Source organism: Myiozetetes cayanensis, unplaced genomic scaffold (assembly GCF_022539395.1).
Source record: "Myiozetetes cayanensis isolate MyiCay16 unplaced genomic scaffold, myiCay2020 scf5-8, whole genome shotgun sequence".
Taxonomy (NCBI): domain Eukaryota; kingdom Metazoa; phylum Chordata; class Aves; order Passeriformes; family Tyrannidae; genus Myiozetetes; species Myiozetetes cayanensis.
Window position 1 is genome coordinate 96,701,719 of NW_026087742.1, and position 20,931 is coordinate 96,722,649.

General features: G+C 41.9%; 1 protein-coding gene across 2 annotated transcripts in view; it reads left to right on the forward strand.

The window, feature by feature from the left end:
- Window positions 1-446: 446 nt before the first annotated feature.
- Window positions 447-20,931, forward strand: part of TBL1X (transducin beta like 1 X-linked) — a 196,078-nt gene continuing 175,593 nt past the window's right edge. The window contains exon 1 of one of the 2 annotated variants that reach the window (XM_050332393.1): window positions 447-842. The gene's annotated coding sequence lies outside the window, so the exon portion shown is untranslated. Of the gene's footprint in view, window positions 843-1,402; window positions 1,454-20,931 lie in introns of those variants that run through there. The other variant, XM_050332394.1, reaches the window with a different exon arrangement.

Genomic DNA, 20,931 nt, shown 5'->3' on the forward strand with positions numbered 1-20,931 from the left:
AGGGCCGGAGCGCCCCGCGGTGACCTGCGGGCAGCGCCGCCACACCGGCCCCAACCGCCCCCGCCGCCCGAGCGCGGCCCGCGGGGGCCGAACGTGCGCGGGGGCGAGAGGGCACCGCGTGTGCCCCCGCGCCGGGCCGGCACCGGCGGGGGAGGGGAGGCAGGGCTGCCCTCCTCGTGTGCGTGGTGTGTCACAGTTGTTTCAGTGGCGGGGGGTGTCGAAAAACAACACAACCGCGGGCAGAGCGGGGGCGAGGGCTCTGCGGCCACCCCGGGGCACCCCCGGGGGCGTTGGCGGCGGCGCCTCCTCGGGCCGCGCGTCCCGGCGTGCGGGACCGACCCGGGTGGGAGAGGGCGCGGCTGCTTCGCCCCCCACATACCGGGGCGCTCCGAAGCCTCCCGGTGCGCCCCCTCCCCCGCCGTCACCTCCCTCGCTCCCGCCCGGTGGCGGCGGCCCCGGGCGCGGCTGTGGCTCCCCCTCGGCGCTGCTCCTGCCGCCGCCGCGCGCCCGCACCGGCCCCACCAGCCCCCCCGCCCCCCTCACCGCCATTCCGCCCCAAAACTTTCCGTTTCCCCCTTCCCACTCTCCGGGACTTCCTTGTGCCGCCCGTGCGCGCGGAGGGGAGGGGGGGGAGGAGGCGTGTGCGGCGGCGGCGGCGGCGAGGGGGGATTCGCAGCCTCCTGGCAGGCTGGCCGGGACCCCGGGGGAAGAGGAGTTGCACCATGCGCGGCAAGTGAGGAAAAGTCTCCGCCAGCAGCAGCGCCGCCGCCCCCCGCAGAAGTTGGGGCTCTCCCCGCCCGCGGGAGCGGGAGCTGTGCCTTTAACGCCCGCTGCGCCGCGAGGTGAGTTCCCGAGGCGGATTATTCATCCCGGGGACCCTTTTTTTTTTTTTTTTTTTTCCCCCTCCCTCCCTTTTGCTTTCCCCCCTCCTTTCCTCACGCCAGTCTTTCCCCGGCGTTGCCCCCCGAGCCCAGCCCAGCCCGGGCCCCGCTGCCCCCGGCGCCCCCTCTGCAGCCTGACCCGCCCGGGGGGGAGGGGGTCGCTCAGCCGCTGCTTGTTATGACGAAGTTTTTTTGAAGCCGGTCGTTTTGGGGTCTGTTTGGGGGCTTTGGGGATGTTTTCTTTGGGCCGAGGCGATGTGTGTGCGTGGGGCTGCCGTGCCTGTGGCGGGTGTTTTGCATCTGCCCCCCGGGCAGAGCGACCCCGGGGCGGGGAGGGGGGGAGGGGGTGGGGCAGTTTCTCCCTACTTCTGAGGTAGTATTTTAATGTGGTTATTTTAATTAAAAAAAATAAATGCTCGGGGGAGGGAGGTGGGGGGGAATGCGAGGTATTCATGCTCCAGTGTGGAGTTTGCAGAGCCTGGGTGGGGGAGGGGATCCCATTCATCGCCAGGGCTGGAATCAGCAGCGGGCGGAGGGGCCGGTCGCTCCCCTACATCGAAGTTTACTTCCAAGTAGGTAAACAAGTTCCCCCTCCTCGCCCCTCAGCCCCCATTCCCACCCCATGGATACGCGAGCTCTGCCAGCCCCGCTCCCAGCCCGCGGCCGCCGGCGGGGCGGGGGGTGCAGGGGAGCCCCTCGGGGCCCGGGGCTGCGGGCCTGCGACCTGTTGCACGTCCCGGGCCGGCGTGCCCAGCCCCGAAGCGGCGGGGCCCGTGGGCACCCTGCCCTCGGCTCCTGTCACCGGGCTGAGCCGGGTCCCCATTCTGTGTTGCGGGCTCAATCGCGGCGGTGGGGCTGATAGATGGGTTCGGTGCGCGGCTGAATATTGGTGTGGTGTGATGTAAAGCGAGTGACCCTTGACCTATTTAATGATATGTTGTTGGGCTCTCGGGCAGGCATCCCGCACAGCGCAACAAGGGGGGGAAAACACCAGGCCACACCCTAAAAGTTCGACTTGCATATTAATTCTTCAAAGTCGGCGTTTATACGGAATAAAGGCTTCCCTTTATGTGTTGCCTTAACATGCTTCTCGCTGTTCTCCACGAGGATTCGTACGGCGTTTCTCCTTTCCTGACGCACCAGCCTTGAAGTGTGGATGTGGATGTGTGCGGTGGGGGAGGGGAGGCGGGATGTTCGGCGGGGCTCACCCACCGCCTCCCCCCTCATGAAAAAGAAAATACTGCTGCATAGTGTTGCAGAAACCTAAAATATTCCTTTGAAAGGAGTGATGTTTCCAAATAAAATAGAGCGTAAAATTAAAATTTCAAGACTGGTGTTTTAGGCTAATAGTATGAAAATAAATATATTGTGCCGGGGGAGATCTGGTTGTAGGCAATAAATACAAGGGCTTTAGTCGTGATAAATATAATGTTATATTTTTCTTCCTTATACCATTTATTAGCAGTCCTTTAACTGAGACTGTTCCTGTGGCATATATAAGGTTTAACATCATATACCTTGCTTACCATATGATTGCACGTGATGGGCTTAGGCCTGTCCCTGTCTTGCAGTCAGTTTTCTGTCATGTAGAGAGACACTCGGCAGGTTTTGAACTAAATATATTCATTCCGTGATAGCAGATGTTGTTGGCAAGAGAGCAGGATTTGTCCTAGTGTGTGTTTTGGCGTTGTTTTTTTTTTTTCTTAAACAATTACAGATAATAATTGTGACATCTCAAAGATAGCAATAGTAAAACAGGGAAGCTTTCCCACAGAAGATTTGTAGAGGGGGTGGGAGGAAAAAGGAAAGCGAGAGGGGGAGGATGCTATCACATTAAAAATGCGTTAAACCTCTCTAAGGCTACGTATAATAATGGCAAAAGCAGTTGAGATTTGAGCAGAGCTGCTGTAGTCATTTCAGTTTTTAACACCTTCAGTGAGCTATGCAACAACCTGAGATAGGGCAGCCCTCAATGTACAAACAGACTGAGGAAGAAGACACTGGAGAGCAATGCTGCAGGAAGGGACCTGGGGGTCCTAGTTGACAGCAAGTTGAATATGAGTCAGCAGTTCCTTGGCAGCCAAGAGGGCCAGACATGACGTGGGGTGCATCAGGCAAAGCATCACCAGCCAGTCAAGGGAGGTGATTGTCCTGTTCTGCCCTGCACTGGTACGGCCTCAACCTGACTATTGTGTGCAGTTTTGGGTGCCACAGTATAAGAAGGATCTAAGGCTACTAGAGAACATCTAAAGGGTGAAGGGTCTTGGGGGAGGGCTGTATGAGGAGCAGCTCAGATCACTTGGCATGTTCAGATTAGAGAAGATTGAGGGGAGACCTCATTGCAGTTACAGCTTCCTCTTGAGGGGAAGAGGAGGGGCAGGCACTGATCTCTTCTCTGTGGTGACCAGTGACAGGACCTGGGGGAACGGCACGAGGCTGTGTCAGGGCGGATTTGGGTTGGATGTTAGGAAACGGTTCTTCACCCAGAAGGTGACTGAGCACTGGAACAGGCTCCCCAGGGAAGTGGTCACAGCACCAAGGCTGACAGAGCTCAAGAAGCATTTGGACAGTGGTCTCAGGCACCATTTTTGGATGCTGCCCTGTGCAGGGCCAGGAGTTGAACTCAGAGATCCTTGTGGGACCCTTCCAACTCAGGATATTCTATGATTCTAAGCTTGTTTTTTTCTCCCAAAAGATGAAAAACTGTGTTTCAGAAGCAAAAAACATTAAAAATTATGCATACATGTAAACACCAGCAACTGCACAACTGTCCAGGTCTCCTAGGATGTAAAAAAACTCTCTGCAGATAAGTTGTCATCTGAATACATCTGCCCTTCCCCCACACGACTGAGTAAGTAGCTCCAATGTCCTCTGCTATGCCACTGCTGAGAGTATGCTATGGTTCTTTTCAACCGATTGCAAGTATTCTCCACAGAAAGAGTACTGAAGGAGCAAAAATAGATTAAATTCTTGATAAGGAATGGGGACTTGTCTGCACCTGGAATTGTCAGGCTTCTGCTCTACCAGTTTGCCCAGTTTCCATAGTTGGAAGAGACCCACAAGGATCATGGTGTCCAACTCCTGGCCCTGCACAGGACAGCCTCAAGAGTCACACCGTGTACCTGAGAGCATTGTCCAAACGCTTCTTGAGCTTTGTCAGCTTTAGTCCTGTGATCACTTCCTGGGGAGCCTGTTCCAGTGTTCAGCCACCCTCTGGGTGAAAAACCTTTGCTTGATATCCATCCTAAACCTCCCCTGACTCAGCTTCATGCTGTTTTGGTCCTGTCATTGATTTACAGATGGGCTTTTCCCATTTTTGTGTTGACGGGGGCCAGAAGTAGACTTGTTGTCAACTTGATAAGTCTAATGTGCCGTGTCTCCTGGAAGAGCTTCCTAAACAGAGACTTCTCCTCTGTCAGCAGCAGCTGTTAAAGGTCTGTCATCCCTGAACTTGGAAGGAGTAGAGGAGAACGTCCCTCCATGCTGATGGGATCTTGTTTCTCAGTGGCTAAGTCAGCAGTGTGATAAACTTAGGGTTGAGCGATATGTTCAATGAATTCAGTTCATTGTGGGGATGAGGCTGGAAAACCCATCCCAAGGTTTAGTCTGGCCTCTGCCACAGGTAGTGCATATGTGCTTTGGTGCCATTAGCTCTTGCTGTTTGCTGCTGTAAAGAGTTCAGTGTTAAAATTTATGCTGTATTAAACCGATGTTGTTTATGTTTTAGTAGTGCCAAGGGGCCCCCATTCAAAAAAGGGCCATTTGGGGAATATTGTAGATGACGGGTTTTGCCCTGAACAGGTTGTAATGTGAGTAAGTGAGGGAGACAAAAAGCCAGGAGGGTAAATGGTGGAAAAAACTGACTCAGGGGAACAGCAGCTGATTGTGGTGCCTTATCTGCACAGCCACGGCCACGGTGTGATCTCAGCTGGTAGAAGAGAGGAGAGTTGTTAACACCTGGCAGCACTGTTGCTGGTAAATCTGTCTGCTCTGTGCAAAGAGGGGTGGGCGTCATAACATGTGATCCATATCCTGGATTCTCTTTACTACTGCTCTTTTAATTCCTAGTATTATTTTAGGTTATGTACGCCAGCCTGCTTATAAAATGATCCAGGTTTTGTAACTCTTGGGACTGCTTCTTTTTTTCATAAGCTTCATTACGAGGCAAGATGGAAGTAATTTTGTAAACTCTTGTTTCATCTGCTAAATTAACACTCCACTCCCTCTTCCCCTCCCTCATCTTGCCTATTTTTAGTTAGGAGGAAATAGCTGACCTCTTTACAACAAGAACCCATACCCCCTGGGTGCCATTTATAGGTTTCTACCAAATGGCCTACTTGGACAAGTTGGTTGAAATTAAACAAAAACACTGAGACTACAGCTCTACATAGAAATAGCAGCCTTCCTGTCAGTACAAAATCTTGGCATTTTAATGGTCCTGAAACAAACATCCAAAGGTGAAAAATGGCTTTTAGGTTATTTTTCTTTTCGTTAGTAGACAAGAGGAAATTTTAAACACTTTTTTTTTTGTCATTATTTTAATGGAATTTCGTTTAAGGATGACTGACAGTGTTTGGTTTTATGATGACAAGAAGCCTCCCAAAGTTAGGGCTGTGTAAAAGCTAGGAGCAATTGAAGAAGGGTGCTCAGTAAGAAAAGGTCATAATTTCTTACTAGTTTTCTTGTTGTGTAGAGATTTTGTCCTAGATGAAGACTTACAAGTACTAATGTTTAGTGATTCCATGGAAGTAAAAAATTGCTTTTGTTAGCTTAATTGAAAGCAAGTTTAACTCTGTAATGGGTACGTGACAGTTTTTGAAGGTAGAGGTGCACAGGCCTTTTGTGCTACTTTTCTTGCACGGCTTTTCCTGTGCATATTCGTATTTACGTTAAGTGATACTAAAAATACTGGACTACAGCAACAGGTATTGTATTTCTTCATTTGTTGTTTGACAAGAGAAGAATATCTTGCCTTTGATATCTTCTGTTTGGGTCCCAGCCATTAGTCCCTTTCTTTACTTTGGGTTATGAGCATGATTGCATCCAGAAAAGAGGCTTGGGGTTAGGAACATTTGATGATATGGCTTCTGCCTTTATAATCCTGTCAACTTGGTGCAAAAAAAGGGGCATCACGATGTTTAACCCCATTTCTTGACCTTCTCTGTTTGTAATATGAACAATTAATACATGTCTGCTTGTCCTGTTTAAACTGGAGTGTATGTAAGGAGTGATAATTTATGTGAAGTTACAACAGAAATTTATGCCAAGAACCCTGTGGTATTCATGCTGTTCAAAATCATGACGATAGTACTGTAGTATGAAGAAACAGTTACTTTAATATTTTGGCGAAGTGCATTGCATAACTACAGTTGGCTTGGGTGTTGAATGTTACTCATTTGCTGTGAGAAGTTAACACAGCGCACTGAACACATGGACAAAAGAGTGCCTTGATGCTTTGATGACATGACTTGTGGCCTATTTCTGAGCAGACAAGTAGTACTTACAGTGTCTAATAATTGTATATATGTATATACGCTCATCAAAATACTTTTGTCTAATTAAGTGGTGAATTTTACTGACCCTTTGCTATTGAAAGGTGGAGTAAGGCGTTTAAAGAGCATTGTTCTCCATTAGTATGTAGCGGTCGCTCTGTGTATCACTCCGCTGCCATTCAAAATGAGATTGCATTTACTGACCTAAATTTCATTTAAGCTGCTAATTCTTAGTTACAGTTTAACCTCTTACTACTGTGTGGTGGCTTTAGGATGCATTTTGTTATATAAAATCATAATTTTATTAGATGAAAAGATGTAGTAACATCAAATATGATTTTATATTTTTTGCCTGTTGAAATAGAACTTTCCCATGCCTGCAATAAATTATTGATAGAGCAAAAAAAGCAACATTTTTCCCTTAGGCATTAAAAATACTTTGTAAAATATTCCTTTGTTATTATTTTCAAGAAAACAAAGAGGATTTTACTTTGGTGGATAGATTCCCTTTGTCATTCTGCAGAATAATACATTTGTTGTGCTCCTTTTTGAAGGTAGTAAACTGCACAGGATATACAACTTTGGCTTCTGCTATAGTTTGCTGTGTAGCACTAGCAGCTCTTCATTAATGCTCTGCCATTGAATGGAGACTCTGCAGAATGTTTTCTTGTTCAAGAGTGAAGCCAACTATTTATGATTTATATTTCTGAACCAAATAATCATGTTATAAAGGCACTGCTGAAAGGGAGCTGTTGCAGTGTTATGAGTAACATATATGCAGCTGTTGTTATGTTTCGTGCTTAGAAGTGTCCACTGTTGAGTGTGTCAATTTGAACACCATCCTGTAGCCTACAGCAAAATAATTAGAAAGATGTTCGTCCAAAAGAATTGACCCTCACAGTGCCCAGTTAATGAATACATGAAATTTTTATAAAGTGAAGTAAAAATATGGAATTTTTTTTTTTTTTCCAAATTCATGCATATTGGTTACAGAATTAGGAAATGTTACAACTGCACGATAGTTTCAGTGTCATTTAGCAACTACAAGTTGCTTGTTCACTATACCAGTGGGTTTAGTCTGGTTGCTACTGGCAGAGGATATGTGTGTGTCCAGAGACCTATTAGTATTAAAACTTCTGTTAGCACATAGTCTCAGCTGGGATTGTAGAATAAGAAGCGGTTTCACAAGTATTAATTGTTTAAAATGAACTACGCTAATTGCCGTGTGTGCATGTGCACGTAGGTATACGTACATGGATAGCCTTAAAGGTAGTCCAGAAATTAGTTCTGGAGAAAAAAGGAGTCTCCCTGAGGTTGGAGAGTGGTGCTGAAGTGTGGTAGCTAGGCTCTCACACCCCAAACTCTTAAGATGTGCTCAGGTTTCAAGCTCCAGTCAACAGCACCTGAAGTGGTGCAGACCCAGTGAAATGACTGTAGGACTGGGCCAGGCTGAATGGCAGGTTTTGGGAAGAAGACAGAGGTGCATTATGTGCTTGTTGAAATGTGGCAAGGTCAGAAGTGCATACTGTGCTCCTACATCTCACTGAGCATTGTGAGCCCAGGAGGTGACAACTGGGCTACTGTATGTGGCCGAGAGATGCATTCAAACTTCAAAATAATATCCTCATCTTTTCCTTTTTTTTTTTTTTTTTTTTTCTTTTTTGGGTTACTCGTAGAAATGAAATTTAAACCCTGATCTTGACAGAGAGACTGAGGCAAACTTACCCTCCAGTGGAAGGCAAGGCTACATTAAATGGTCTAAAACCCTCCACAGACAGGGTTGAGTTTTGCTGATGGGTTAGGACGGGGAATCCAAGCACAGACAGTACCCTTTCATATTGTGGGGATTAGTTTCCAAGGATATCTATCTGTTGCTTTTTACAGTCACAAAACAAACTTAACCCTTTTCATGCCTATTTACATGCTCACACGAGTTAGAGCTTAACTTTGCTGTTTGTTTTTTTTTTTCTTGTTGGCTTTAGTTTAGTGCTTTCTTAGTGTAAGGGCTTCTGTAGTTTTATGTAGTTAATATAGTTTACGTTTTCAATTTTTGACTTTTAAACTAAAATACTGTAATCTGGAAGGCACAGATAAAAGGTGGACCTAAGGATTATTCTAAGAGGAAAACATCCTCCTTCCTATATCAGTTCTCAAAAAATCAAAGTAAGGAACAGAAGCAAGTAAGTTTTTAGTAACTTTACATGGTGTTCACAAGACAGATTTTATGTCATTCTGTGAAAACTATTCAAGGTTTCTTTATTTTCATTTTGACTATTACTGGGTTTGTTTGGGTTGGTGGGGGTGTAATAACAACACTTGTTTGTATTTGGAGGAATCTGGTTTTATGTTAAAAAACCCAAACGCTCTCAGCTCTCATACTTTTGCTAGAATCAATAAGTATCTTACATAACTTCTTAATTTAAATGAACCAGTTAGTTTAAAATTAGTGCATGACAGTGTATCATAAAGATTCATCCAGCTTTATTCTCACAGGATTTTATGTTCTTGGGAAAATAACATAAGAGAAACTGTAAAGGTGGCCCTAAACATAATATCAGAGTGGAAGTAAAGAACTTATTTATTACACACAGCTCAAATTTGCTAAAGCATTAACATAATGATTCACCTCACTGCTGATGAATGAAATCAGCTTTTCTAGGAGGCCACCATCATGTCTTCACTAAATAGTCTGGTACGTGCTGGGTAGAGGTTAGGTAAAAAACAGGAGGTAGCTTAAACCCTGAGGGGCAGTTTACAAGGAGGAAGAAGAGTGGGAGTAAGCTACCTGAAAAGCTTGGCTCCACTATTTTTAACCTGTGGACCATCAAGTAATCAAATTTTTTAATGAATTTTCTGAAATGTATTTTTTAATTTTTTTTTTCTTGGCTAAGATGATGTGTCTTCAAAGCACTTATTCCTGTGCATTTTGCAGTGTTAGGAGGGTAGTATATATGGTATGTGGGTACTTTTGAATATGTTATTTTGCGGTTAGAGATACAGCTTTTTGTTTGTGTCTGGTTTTCTAATGTTTAACATATTTGTGTGTGGATTAGTTTTTTTATTTTAAATCTTACCTAGGCTAACGAAGAAAGTCTTCGTGGTATCTGCCACGTTACCAACAGCATATATTTTCAGTTTAAAAATGACCTGAAATACAGAAGGGTTCTGTGTTCTCTAATGGCAACATGTTAAATGCAGTTATACATTGTCAATTAGATCATATGCGCTGAATGGTGGGTTTGTAGATAAGGTTTGCTGTGCATAGCAGGTGTTTATGTACGTGGAGTCGAGAGTGAAAGAAAAAAATTTAATTTCCTCTTATTGAAAGTAATACCATGGTCTATATCCTATACCTGTTAAAGGGTGTTCAGATAATTGCAGTGAGTGATTTTGTAGTTGTTTTCTCCTGTATTTATTTTGCTGTGAGATTTTGAAGTACAACATTTTTCCTTTTTTTAAAAGTAAGTTTGAATATATGTCTGTGAAAAGAAAAAAAAAATCTGTTCCTTAACATCTTTACAAGGCAGTTGATAGGGCACTCCTTTCCACAGCTGGGTAAATAATTTGCATTCCACTTATGATGGAATGTCACCTGCTTACCGTCCTGCAGAACTGCTATGAAGATTTTATTAATGACTGCTTTTGAAGAATTTAAAAGATCAAAATACATTATTTATTTTATTGCTAGTTTATTAAAATATGTGAGTGTAAAGTTCTGCGTATTTAAGTATAATCCTGTTTTCCATGAGTTTATCAATTGGGGTACCAAGGTATAAAAAGAAAACTATGAAAAAAAGTTTTATCTCCGTTTCAGTGTTCAGTTTAGATTTAGAAGTAATGATTGCTTTAATTTGTTAATCTTGTGTTAATCTGTAAGTTAGTTTCCTGGCTAACAGAGTTGGGTTTAGGGTATTAAATTACCTCAGAAGAAGCCTTTGTTGGTTTTTCTCAACCTTTTTGTAATTACGTTTAATTTTTTTTTTTAGTTACTTCCCCCAACCAGTGAAAAATCTATTGGGGTTTACAGTGAACTTTTAGAGGTTTCATTTTAATGGATATTTTATGTAGTTGTTTTTTCTGCTCTGTAGTTGTTTTTTTCTGACAGCTCTATGATACCTGTGTAACTTCAGCAAGGACAGAGTTGCTGATCCATTTGTGTTCTGAACATTCAACAAATCCTGTTATAGCTATGGCCTGATGTTGCAAAAATATATTTGGCTTGCGCAGGAGACTTCTAGGATCAGGCCTTATATGATGGCAGCACAGATTCTTGACTGATTGAGTAAACGTTTCTGAGCCATTTTTAAAGCAGTGGATGATGTACTTTTAGCTTTAGTCTGACAGTCAGTATTCTTGTAATAAAACGGAGATCGTGGTGTCCCCCTCATTTTCCCTACCCACATAAGTAGTATATTTTGTATGGCATAACTTCCACAGTCCATCTGAATACCATTCTTATGTGAATCCTCACAGTGTTCTTTGAAGTTTCTGTAGCTGAGAAGCATTTAGTCGAGATTTAGAGCCCGGTTTCTTTACAGTGTGCAAGGAACTGTGTTGGCTGTGTTGAAATTTACCAGGCTTAATATATAGCAGTATAAAGTGTAAGGCTCAGCAATTTTAAGGTTCCAAACACATTCATTGAGAAGTGACCAGCTGAGTTGGATGATTGGAGCCCATGAACTTTTTCAGTCAAGTGCCCTTAGTTTTTCAGGCAAGGCCACATTAAATGGTGTAACAAACATTAGCAGCAGCCACCCATAAGGGATTGGCAAGCAGTGGTGAGATGGTCTCAGTGTTACCTGTCGAGATCATGGATGGATAGTCTCAAAATTGTTCTGTCAACTGTGACGTACCACATAAGAAGCCCTACATCTCAGGTGTGGCACCTGATGGTTGTCTTTTGTGTAGGGGTTGCAAAGGCCATGCACTTGAGAGTGTGTACCAGTGCTCCCACACAGTGACAGGTGTCCCCGGCCCAGGTACACCGACTGTGCCTTGTGCTGGCCGCAGACTGGAGCTGTGCTTCCTCTGGGCTGTTCTGCCATGGATCTCAGCACTCTGGCTCTCGTTATTTTGCACAGACAGCAGCGCCAAGCCTTCCTCAGCCAACTGGTTAATGCCAGCTAAGCAAAGCCTTCTGGGGGTAGGGGTCCTGCAGCTGCCTTGCTTGACACCAGGGAGGCTCTGCTGGAAGGCAGAAGCCTGACAGTGCATAGTGTAACACTTCATCCTTCACAGCAGATGCTGGCCAAAGAAAAAATTACTAAGATTACCCTGCTCCTAAATGCAAAAATACCTAAAATGGGTATGTCTGTGTATTGGTGATGCGGTGTGTGTATTTTATTTTAATTTAGTGTTTTTCTCTGGGGTGCTTGCTCTGTTTGTCTGCAGTAGGTAAGGAAAATTACACAGAAGGATCATTGCATTTATTTTTCTAACCTTAAAAATAAATTTTCTAACTTTTTTCACTTGATGACTCAAACAGATAGTTGTCTTAAATATATAACTATTTGTGGTATTAGCATTGTCTTAATTGTTATTTTTGTCTCTGGAAATACATATGGTTATTTTTCTGGTGTCTCAAGTGGAGTAAATATCTTACCAGCCTGTTTAACGTGCTAACGTATGTGAGAAAGTATGCCCTGTGGCCTGAAACATCGTTTATGTATTTGCCAGTTGCCTCAGTGTTTTAATTTCTGTTTATATGCATTGGGTTGAATTTATTATTGATTTCAACTGTTTGCAAATAGCGTACTGACAGACCGTTTGCTTGTGTCTCCTTTGAGCCAGCATTTTACCCTCATTAGTCCATGGATGTGTTCTTTTGAATGTTAGCCAAATGCGTTCATAGAACCGGTAGAATTAATAGAAGGAAAAGTAGGAGAGCTGTGTAACCTGTTATTTGTAAACAACATTATGGAACTGCCTTTCAGTGTTTGACTCTATACTGTACTACATTTATGTTTTTCCTGTAAGTTTTCCCTTTTAATTCTCTGGGGTTTTATGAGCTTCCCATCATATATAGCCATTTGCTCAGCTCTTTTAATTGCCTTCTTTTCTTTTTTGTATATTTTGTTTGATTTAGTTTTGAATACTAAAGCTACTAGGTAAATAAGAATAGTAATATTCACCAGTTCTCTAATTCTGTAGTTTCAAACCATGGTTTGCAAGCAGCTAGGACTGTTTTTATAAGGGTCTGGGGGGTTAAAAAAAAAAAAAGGAAGCCTGTTGTCATTCAGTTCAAATTCATTGTACAAGATATCTTTATTGGCCCACAAATTTAAAGAAAGGAAGTCTGTTGTCATTCAGTTCAAATTCACTGTACAAGGTATCTTTATTGGTTCACAAATTTAAAGAGTTAAAAAATCCCTGGTCTAATTGTATTGTAAACTTCTTAAGGAAGTGATATCTATTTTTATGACTTACTGCTTTGTGGGTGTACATATCATTATGAAAGTAATAATCTTTGTTTTCACAGAAGGTAATTTATACCAACATTAAATTTTAGTGTCAGTTTTGTTACACTGTGTAGATATTTATGAAAATATCCCTTCTCTTACGTAGGGCTGTAAAGAGTGTTTTCTCTGACAGAACACAGATTTGGCTTATCTTTAATTGCACAAAGAATAATCTATAGAGGAGCATTGGGATTTCCTTAGTTTGTGTTTATCAGGTCTGTCACATAGGAAGCCTGCTCAACTGATTTCCTTTTTTTTTGGAGGGGGGGTCTTGTGCAGTACTGATTTTGCTTTTAGAATCTAACCATTTATATGGCAACATTGCATTTCAGTAAATCTGAATTCTTGCATCTTAAAGTGTCAAGAATTTTGTTATTTGATGTTACTACACTTCTGTTTTCTCCTTTGCTTGAGAGCAGCACTGCTTGCTAATGTTAGGAGGGGTTAGGTAGAGGAGGTGTGTATGGTGAGAGTGGGGGTGGGAAGTAAAACAGTCTCTGGCTGTTTACGCATTCCAGGCAACCATAGATCTCTGCTTGCTTTGAGGCCAGAAATATTTTCCTTTTCACTATCAGTCTTGCAGATCTGGGGTATTTGGGCACACTGCCAATAAAAATAAGTGGCAGTGTGTTAATCTCTTAGATTGAAATGTAATAAACCGTATTTTACCGTTTTGTGTGTATGCATAAAAATAAAAGATTAACAGCACTTTGTAATTGGAATATGACATTTTTAGAAACACTGAAAGTTATGAATATTGCTATACTTTCTTCAAGAATTGCCTATAAAAGGCAATCTAAAAGTAAATTTGACTCCTTTCTTCTTGCTAGCTTATTCCAAAGGGAAAGTTGCATAATCAAAATATTGTTGCTAACTAGATTTTCTGTTTTCTACATGATAACCTTTACCTCAAGGAGCTTACGAAGAGTCCCTCTTTCCAATTTCCATGTAATGCGTATATATACATGCTTTTTTTTTTTTTTTTCCATTTATTTTGTGGTGGGTTTAATTTGTTTTGTAGTCCTTCATTTATCATTCTGGTTTCCAGCACTTGTGTTTCAGAGTTCTGATAAAATCAGATACACAAAGCCATCTACCTGCTGTATGTCTTTTTTTTTTTTTTTTTTTTTTTTTTTGTCAGTATTGGAAATTGTTTCCTGTAGCCTGCACTAAAATACAGACTGAGCAGGCAGGCAGATGAATAATGATTTCTTCTAGGTTCTGCCTAATGTAATGAACGGACCTTCTGTTTTTTATTATTATTTGTTATCATTATTTGTGTACGTGTGATTTCCTTCCCTGAAGCTTGCTTTCTGGGGTTTCTTAAAGCTGTATGCTATATTTGAAATTATTAGTTTATCCCAAATGGTGCAGTAATTCCACTTTGTCACTTCAGCAGCTTTGTGACTGGGACTTGACGTGGCTCAGCTTCTTGTTGTTTCTCCTTTCTGAACAAAATTTGTTACTCTCCAGAAATATTACCATATAATTATGACACACACAAAAAAAGACAGTCCCACTGAGATAACAGCTGTTACCCTCAGTCTTAAGACTATCCTAGCACATGCAGTGCAAAAGGTAATTCAGACTATACAGTTGTTTTTTTTTCCAAGGGCAGCTAATTGCTTAAAACTTTCCTACATAGCTGTGACTACCATCTGATCTTCATTTAGAGGCATTAAACTGCTTTCGGAAAAGCTGTAGGCTTCTTCAGCTAGACCACCAGCAACCTGGATAAACTTGGTAATATCTCTCTTGACTGCGTATTTAGGAGAAAAGTGCTGCTCTCCTCCTGTAGTGACCTGGATCTAAAGCCAGAGGTTGTTTGGGTTGCTGTCAGGCGAGATCAGACTGTTGAGTTTAACCTTAATGGAAGTAAACATGAATGTTACCTGCACCTCATTATCCCTGTGCTTTTATGACACACACTCAAGACTGTTTGTATACTGGCTATGGCTCATGCTGATTATGTTGTTAATAATTTGTGTCTCTAGAGTGTGTACTAGCTGGGTGCTTTAGAAGCCAACGTTTTTGAATATAGATAGCTAAATAAGTGGCTTGTTTTTCAGAAGGCTTGGGTAGGTACAGCCACAGTTGAAATCAGAGGAATTGGTGGCTGCTTAGTGCCTGGATAAGTAATTAGTCTTAATGCAGGAGTGCATCATAAGATTCTGACAACAGGAGGTCATCTCACTCTTTTTTCGCAAGTTAAGTTAAGTGGTATTTAAAAAAAATCATAGAATCAGCCAGGTTGGAAAAGACCTCCGAGATCAAGTGCAACCCTTGATCCAACCCTGCCATGCTTACTAGACCATGGCACTAAGTGCCACATCCAGTCTCATCTTAAAAACCTCCAGGGACAGTGAATCCACCACCTCCCTGGGCAGCCCATTCCAGTGTCTTGATTACTCTGTCCATAAAAGATTTCTTCCTAATATCCAACCTAAACCTCCCCTGGCACAGTTTAAGACAGTGCCCTTGGAGAAGAGACCAACGCCCACCTGGCTACAACCTCCTGTCAGGTAGTTGTAGAGAGTGATGAGGTCACCCCTGAACCTTAAAGAAAAAGATCCTGCCAAGTGACTACTACCAGTCTGTGTATGGATGGGTGGCTTTTCTTCCCCATCTCTGTATGTTTCTTGAAAGGGCAAAATTTGGCCCTGATCCTCAGCAGCAGCTTCTCACATTTAATATATGTCTGTCCAGGTGGTGTATGGTTTGTATTGGGATTAGAGAGTCTCGTAAATTGGTAAGAAGTTTTTCTGTCATATGTGCTTAGTTTTATTTAATGTAACATTTGATGTAGTGGGAAGATGTAGTATTATTATTGTAGTAGTGATTGGGTTTACTATTTATTGTAAGTATTTCCTGACTTAAAAAGCATGAAAACTTGTTTTTAGGACCTGTAAAATAGTAGCTTGGACTTCTCATTTCTTTCTCTTTTTGCTTAGGTTGACAATGTCTGCCTGCATAAACCATACTATGGGCTGTTTAAATATGGTAAATTAATTTCAAGCCACAGAAACTATGAAATGAAAATGCAGACATACTATTAAAGTTTTAGTTGTCATCTTTTTTTTTGCTAGTAACAAGTCTTTGACAGCCAAAATCAATATATCAGAATGGCCTAGCAAAACAGGTTAATTGTTCAACACTACAGATGCTACTTAATAACTTTCTTTAGAATTATTATTTAATACTTATTTTTGGATTAACAAAACATCTTAGAAATCTTAGTTATGAGTCTGGCTGATGCAGTAGAAAGCCCCAGTGAACAGTGTCACAGAGGCATATGCAGCTTGTGATGGAAAGAGGCAGGTTTAGTAGTTAATTTGTTTCTTCAACCCCAGCCGATCAGTGAGTAATACCTGCATTTTGCATAGCTGTACCAGCATCTAACTGTGTATCTTTATGAGTTTGTATTCAAATAACGAGAAACCCTCCCTTCCCAGAATATGTGAAAACCTAAAGATACTTCATGGTAAGCTACTGTTTCAAGAGACCTTTCGTAAGTAGAGGATAGTAACCTAGAGAAAAGGAGCATGAGTTGGTCCTTGCAGGAGGAACCCTCACCTAACTGGCAGATTTTCGTTGGTCTTTTGCAATTGTTGTTTCAAAAAGGTTTCTCTCACAATTGGTTTCACAGTTTTTGAACCTGATAGTTTCAAAGCCTGTTCTCGGCTAGCCTGCTTCCTGTGAAAAGTGATGTTGGGTGAGGTGTTCGTGCGTGCCACATCACACCGGTGAGAAATAAGTTGTGTTTTGATCTGCAGGTCTTGCTTTGCTTATTAGATTTTATGGTCCCTTTGGAGCGGGGGAACAAGAGAGAGAGAGAAGCAAACAACAGTGCTGATATGGTGCAGTTGTATAGGAAAGAGGCACTCATGCCAGCTTTCCCCCAGGTTTGATCTTCTCCCTGATTCTTGCTGCTGGTAGGTCTGGTTGAAGCTGGTAGCAGAACAACTTTTGAAAGGCTGTGATCCCTTGGAAGGTAAGCACTTACATAGCACCAGTTTTCAGCCTTTAACTAAGCATTGGCCTTTCTGAAAAAGGAAATTGGATCTGCAAGTGTTATAAATTGCTACAAATTGTTGTGTTGATGAATCTGTAAAAAAAAGCCCTATGAAAGTAAACCAGAAGAGAACAAAACAAAACAAAAAAACCCCAGCATCCTTCACCAAACCAAAATTAAGCAGATGACAGACTTGTTAACTGAGCGCTGAGGGTTGTCTTAGGACATAGGTGCTTACATTTTGAATTGATTCTCAATTGTCAACTTGATGTGTGTGGGAGGTAAAGTGAACTTTTCATGAAAAACATTCTCATAGGAACAGTTGCTATTTGTGGTTCTTCTGGTACACTTAGGTGTATGTTTGGGGAGAAGGGAAATGACATATTAGTGTTTTCAAGTCTTCTAAATCAAAGAATTGTCTCACTTTTCTTAAGCAATGCAATTTTTAGATCATGTCTATTTTTTTGGCTAGAAAGATATGCTTAATTTTCAAGTAGATAAATTTTTCTTATTTTAAAAAACTTCAGTTTGGTCATTTTAATTGTAAACATTTTAATTAAAATGCTGATGATAATAAAAAGAGTATTTGTATAAAGGAGCTGATTACGCCTGGTGATGTAAGATCAAAATTAGACCAAAATTTTGATGAGTACCAGCCTTCCTGACGTAGACATGTATGCCTTTATTGCAGTTGTTTCTGTAATAGTTTGTAGACCATTTTAGCTGTTTTATGATTGCCAGTACTGTACAGGTTGACACTGATCTAAAAAGGAACTTTGTTTAGAGCCAAGAACTCATCTTTTTACTAGTTACAAATATGTCTTTTTCCTCCTTGAACTTTCTTCAGCGTAGAGGTTAACTTAATAAAGCCATTTCTCCCTTGACATTAAAACTAAAGTGCTGTTAGCTGCATTTTGATGAATGCAAGTGTTCAAGGCCAGATTGGATGGGGCTGTGAGCAACCTTGTCTAGTGGAAGGTGTCCCTGCCCATGGCAGGGAGGTTGGAACTAGATGATCTTTAAGGTGTCTTCCAACCCAAACCATTCTATGGTTCTATGAATATGTCTAAGTAGAGTTTTAAAGAGTGTGACTAAAAAATCCCAAAAGCAAGACGTCTTACAAATATATTTATATACTTAATATTTCTGTGAAATATGTGTCTTTAATGTAGGCCAGACATTTCCTTCATATAGGATGTGGCTGTAGGTATTCAGTATTTATGTCTGTACTTAATTGCATACACAATAGTTTACAGGAGTAAACAGCAGCACTTGTGTGTGGAAAGCTTAATGTGTGTATGTTTAAGACTTGACCTTAATTACTAGTTTATAATTTCTGAGAATTTCCTGTGTGGACTAGAAATGTTTTTAAATCCATCTTACTTCTACTTTGTAGATTTTAAAAACAGTACCCAGTAGCTAAGAGCTTTCAAGGGGCAGTGAACACCTACTTGCTGGGCCTTCTGGTTCGTCTTTGTGGTAATCTTTGTGTACCTCCAGCTCCCTCTCAGCAAAGACTGGGCAGAGGAATATTTGACTGCTGCCCTCAGTGCTCTTAAGGAAGAACAAGTCTGTGAGGCTTCTATGTAAATAACACAGCATTCAGTAATGAGAAAGTTAGCAACTCTGATAATTGCTCATGAGGCATACCTATGTAGAATTGCGCTTTGAAAATTTCTTTCAAGTTATCTCCATATCTCCTGTCTGAATTTTATATCCACCAGCAATGCAGACTCATTTTGCAACTAAAAGGAAGAAGTGCATATTTCAAACATTGTTTAGTCATGGTTAGTTTCCTCCTGTTACAATCCTTAGAGAAATTAATGCTCTCTTCTGAGATGAAGAAGGCCTGTCACCAAAGGAATTGAATAAATTATAGTGGTATTCAAAGGGTAGAATGAAAAGACAGGTGTGGGAATCACAGGGGTTTAGTGAGATGAAGGAAACAGTTGTAAATATGCAGTCTGGTTCATAGTGTAGGAAAAAGGGAACTCATAGAGTTCCCAGACAGTGTATAGGCAGAGTTTGAGTGGTTTATAAATATTTGGGGTGCTTTTTTCCTCTTGCATTAAACACGCTATTTTTCAAAGGCTTTCTGTCTGAGGTAGGCACTAGGCTTCGTTTACCCAGCCATTTTAGAAGCAATATGGATGTTTTTCATGCTGTTAAAATGCGTGGTTCACCATATTTTCTGGAACTGCTCTGGTGTCAGGCTGTGGGGCTGTGTGTGCTGCGTGTCACCAGTGCCAGAGGCTGCTGGGCATTGCAGACAGTGCCATGGCCGGCTCCTCGCGTGTGCTGCTGCACACAAGTCTCACCTGATCAGGATAAAGCATCTTCTGGGACGATGTGACATGTTTGATGGAGCCACCATGTCTCTCCCTGGAGAACAAGCATCTGTCAGGAGATGTTCTGGGAAGCCGGGGAGGGGGAGGAGGTTAACAGCAACAGTATGAGGCAGTAAGGCCAAATTTGCCTGGCACAGCCATATGGCTGTGAAAGTATTGCTGTCAGATTGCTTCTTGCTGGTGGGCGAAGAGGGCTGGGGTGCACCCTGTGGGAGGGCAGGGTTGGAGGAGGCAGGAGTTGGGGAAGAGGGATGCATGACAGCTTCTCTTGGGTGCTAGGGGTGCAGGACGTGCTCTCCTCCTCATCCTCCTTCTACTCCTCCTCCTCTTCCTCTCCTGCACACTGGGAAGGGCTGTCCATCGGCATCGGCTGTTGTTTGATGCAATTAGTTTTTATTGACTAAGACGACCTTAATAGGTTTCATTTATGTACCTTGGTTTTATTGCAGTTTAGCCCTCTAAATACCCATGAGGCTCCTAAAATAACAAAGATGCTATTAATTAGAAGCTAAAGGGAGCATAAGCTTTAAAACAGTAATACTTTACTCATTCTTTAGTACATGTACGTATTTAAAAATATAGTTTCAGTCTTTAAGTCAAAAATCATTTTCGAAAATAATTTTCAAATCCATAAAAGCAAACATAAGAATTGCAATTGATGTAACCTGTGAAACTATTCTACCCCACTTGTTTGAAATTGAGCAGATCTCACACTAACGGTATATCTTAAAATGGGGGAGAAGGGAGAGAAGAAATAGCGATAGCTAAATAAAAGGCTTTAGAGCTAAAAGCCTAATATGGAGTGGAGTATTTTTTTGCCATTTGTGTAATCAGAAGAAAAATAAAGACATCACATTGGACTGGAAGCTGACGTCTTCTACTGTGAAATGGAAATTTATCTGGTGTATTGTACTTTTAAAAATACATTGTTTGTTTTCCTACTAATGAGTGCATGCCAGATTATTGTTTACTAGTTATCATTCTAGTCCAAATCAGAATTAAAGTTGGCAGAACATAAAGGAAATTTCAAGACAGCTAAATATCATCATCCGGAGCTTCATTTACTGTATATTTTTGTAACTTCAAAGTTAAGATAGATCGAGGCATGTTAGTCACCAGCACAGTTCAGTTCAAATAACTAATAATTTTATGAACTCATCCTATATAAGAATTGATTAAAATCTCAGAATTACTGCCTTTAAAAATCCAGTTGTCTATTAAAAATAGAGCTGGTAGAGTGGAATACTAGCATGGACTTTTGTGTAACTAGGAAGTGCATGTAAAGCACTATGCTCTTCCCTTGTGGAGTGGCTTGACTGGCTGTGGTGCTGTGCAGTGTTACGTTCTGTAGGTGTTTTGCTCTGCTGACAAGTGTAGCCATTTCAGTGCATTGCCTGAATGTAAGAGTATGAAAAGGTTGAGAAGAAAAAGAAACTGAAATAATCAATCTGTGTACTCTGGGCACATTGACAGCTACAGCTAGAGTGACTTCTGTCTGATTTGAGCACTTGCCAGCAGAAGCCAGAGTTTGTATGGTGAAAACTAACGACAGGTCAGTCCAGAAGCTTTCCTTGGGTAGGACAAATGAGCTTGGGGATCTTGAGTTGGTGAGCATCATCTGGCTAAACATTGTTGAGGTTTTTCTAAGAAACAAAATCTGTGGTTTGCATTCGTAAAATTGTAGAATGTCTCAAGTTGGAAGGATCATCAAGTCTAACTCCCTACTCCTCAGAGGACTAC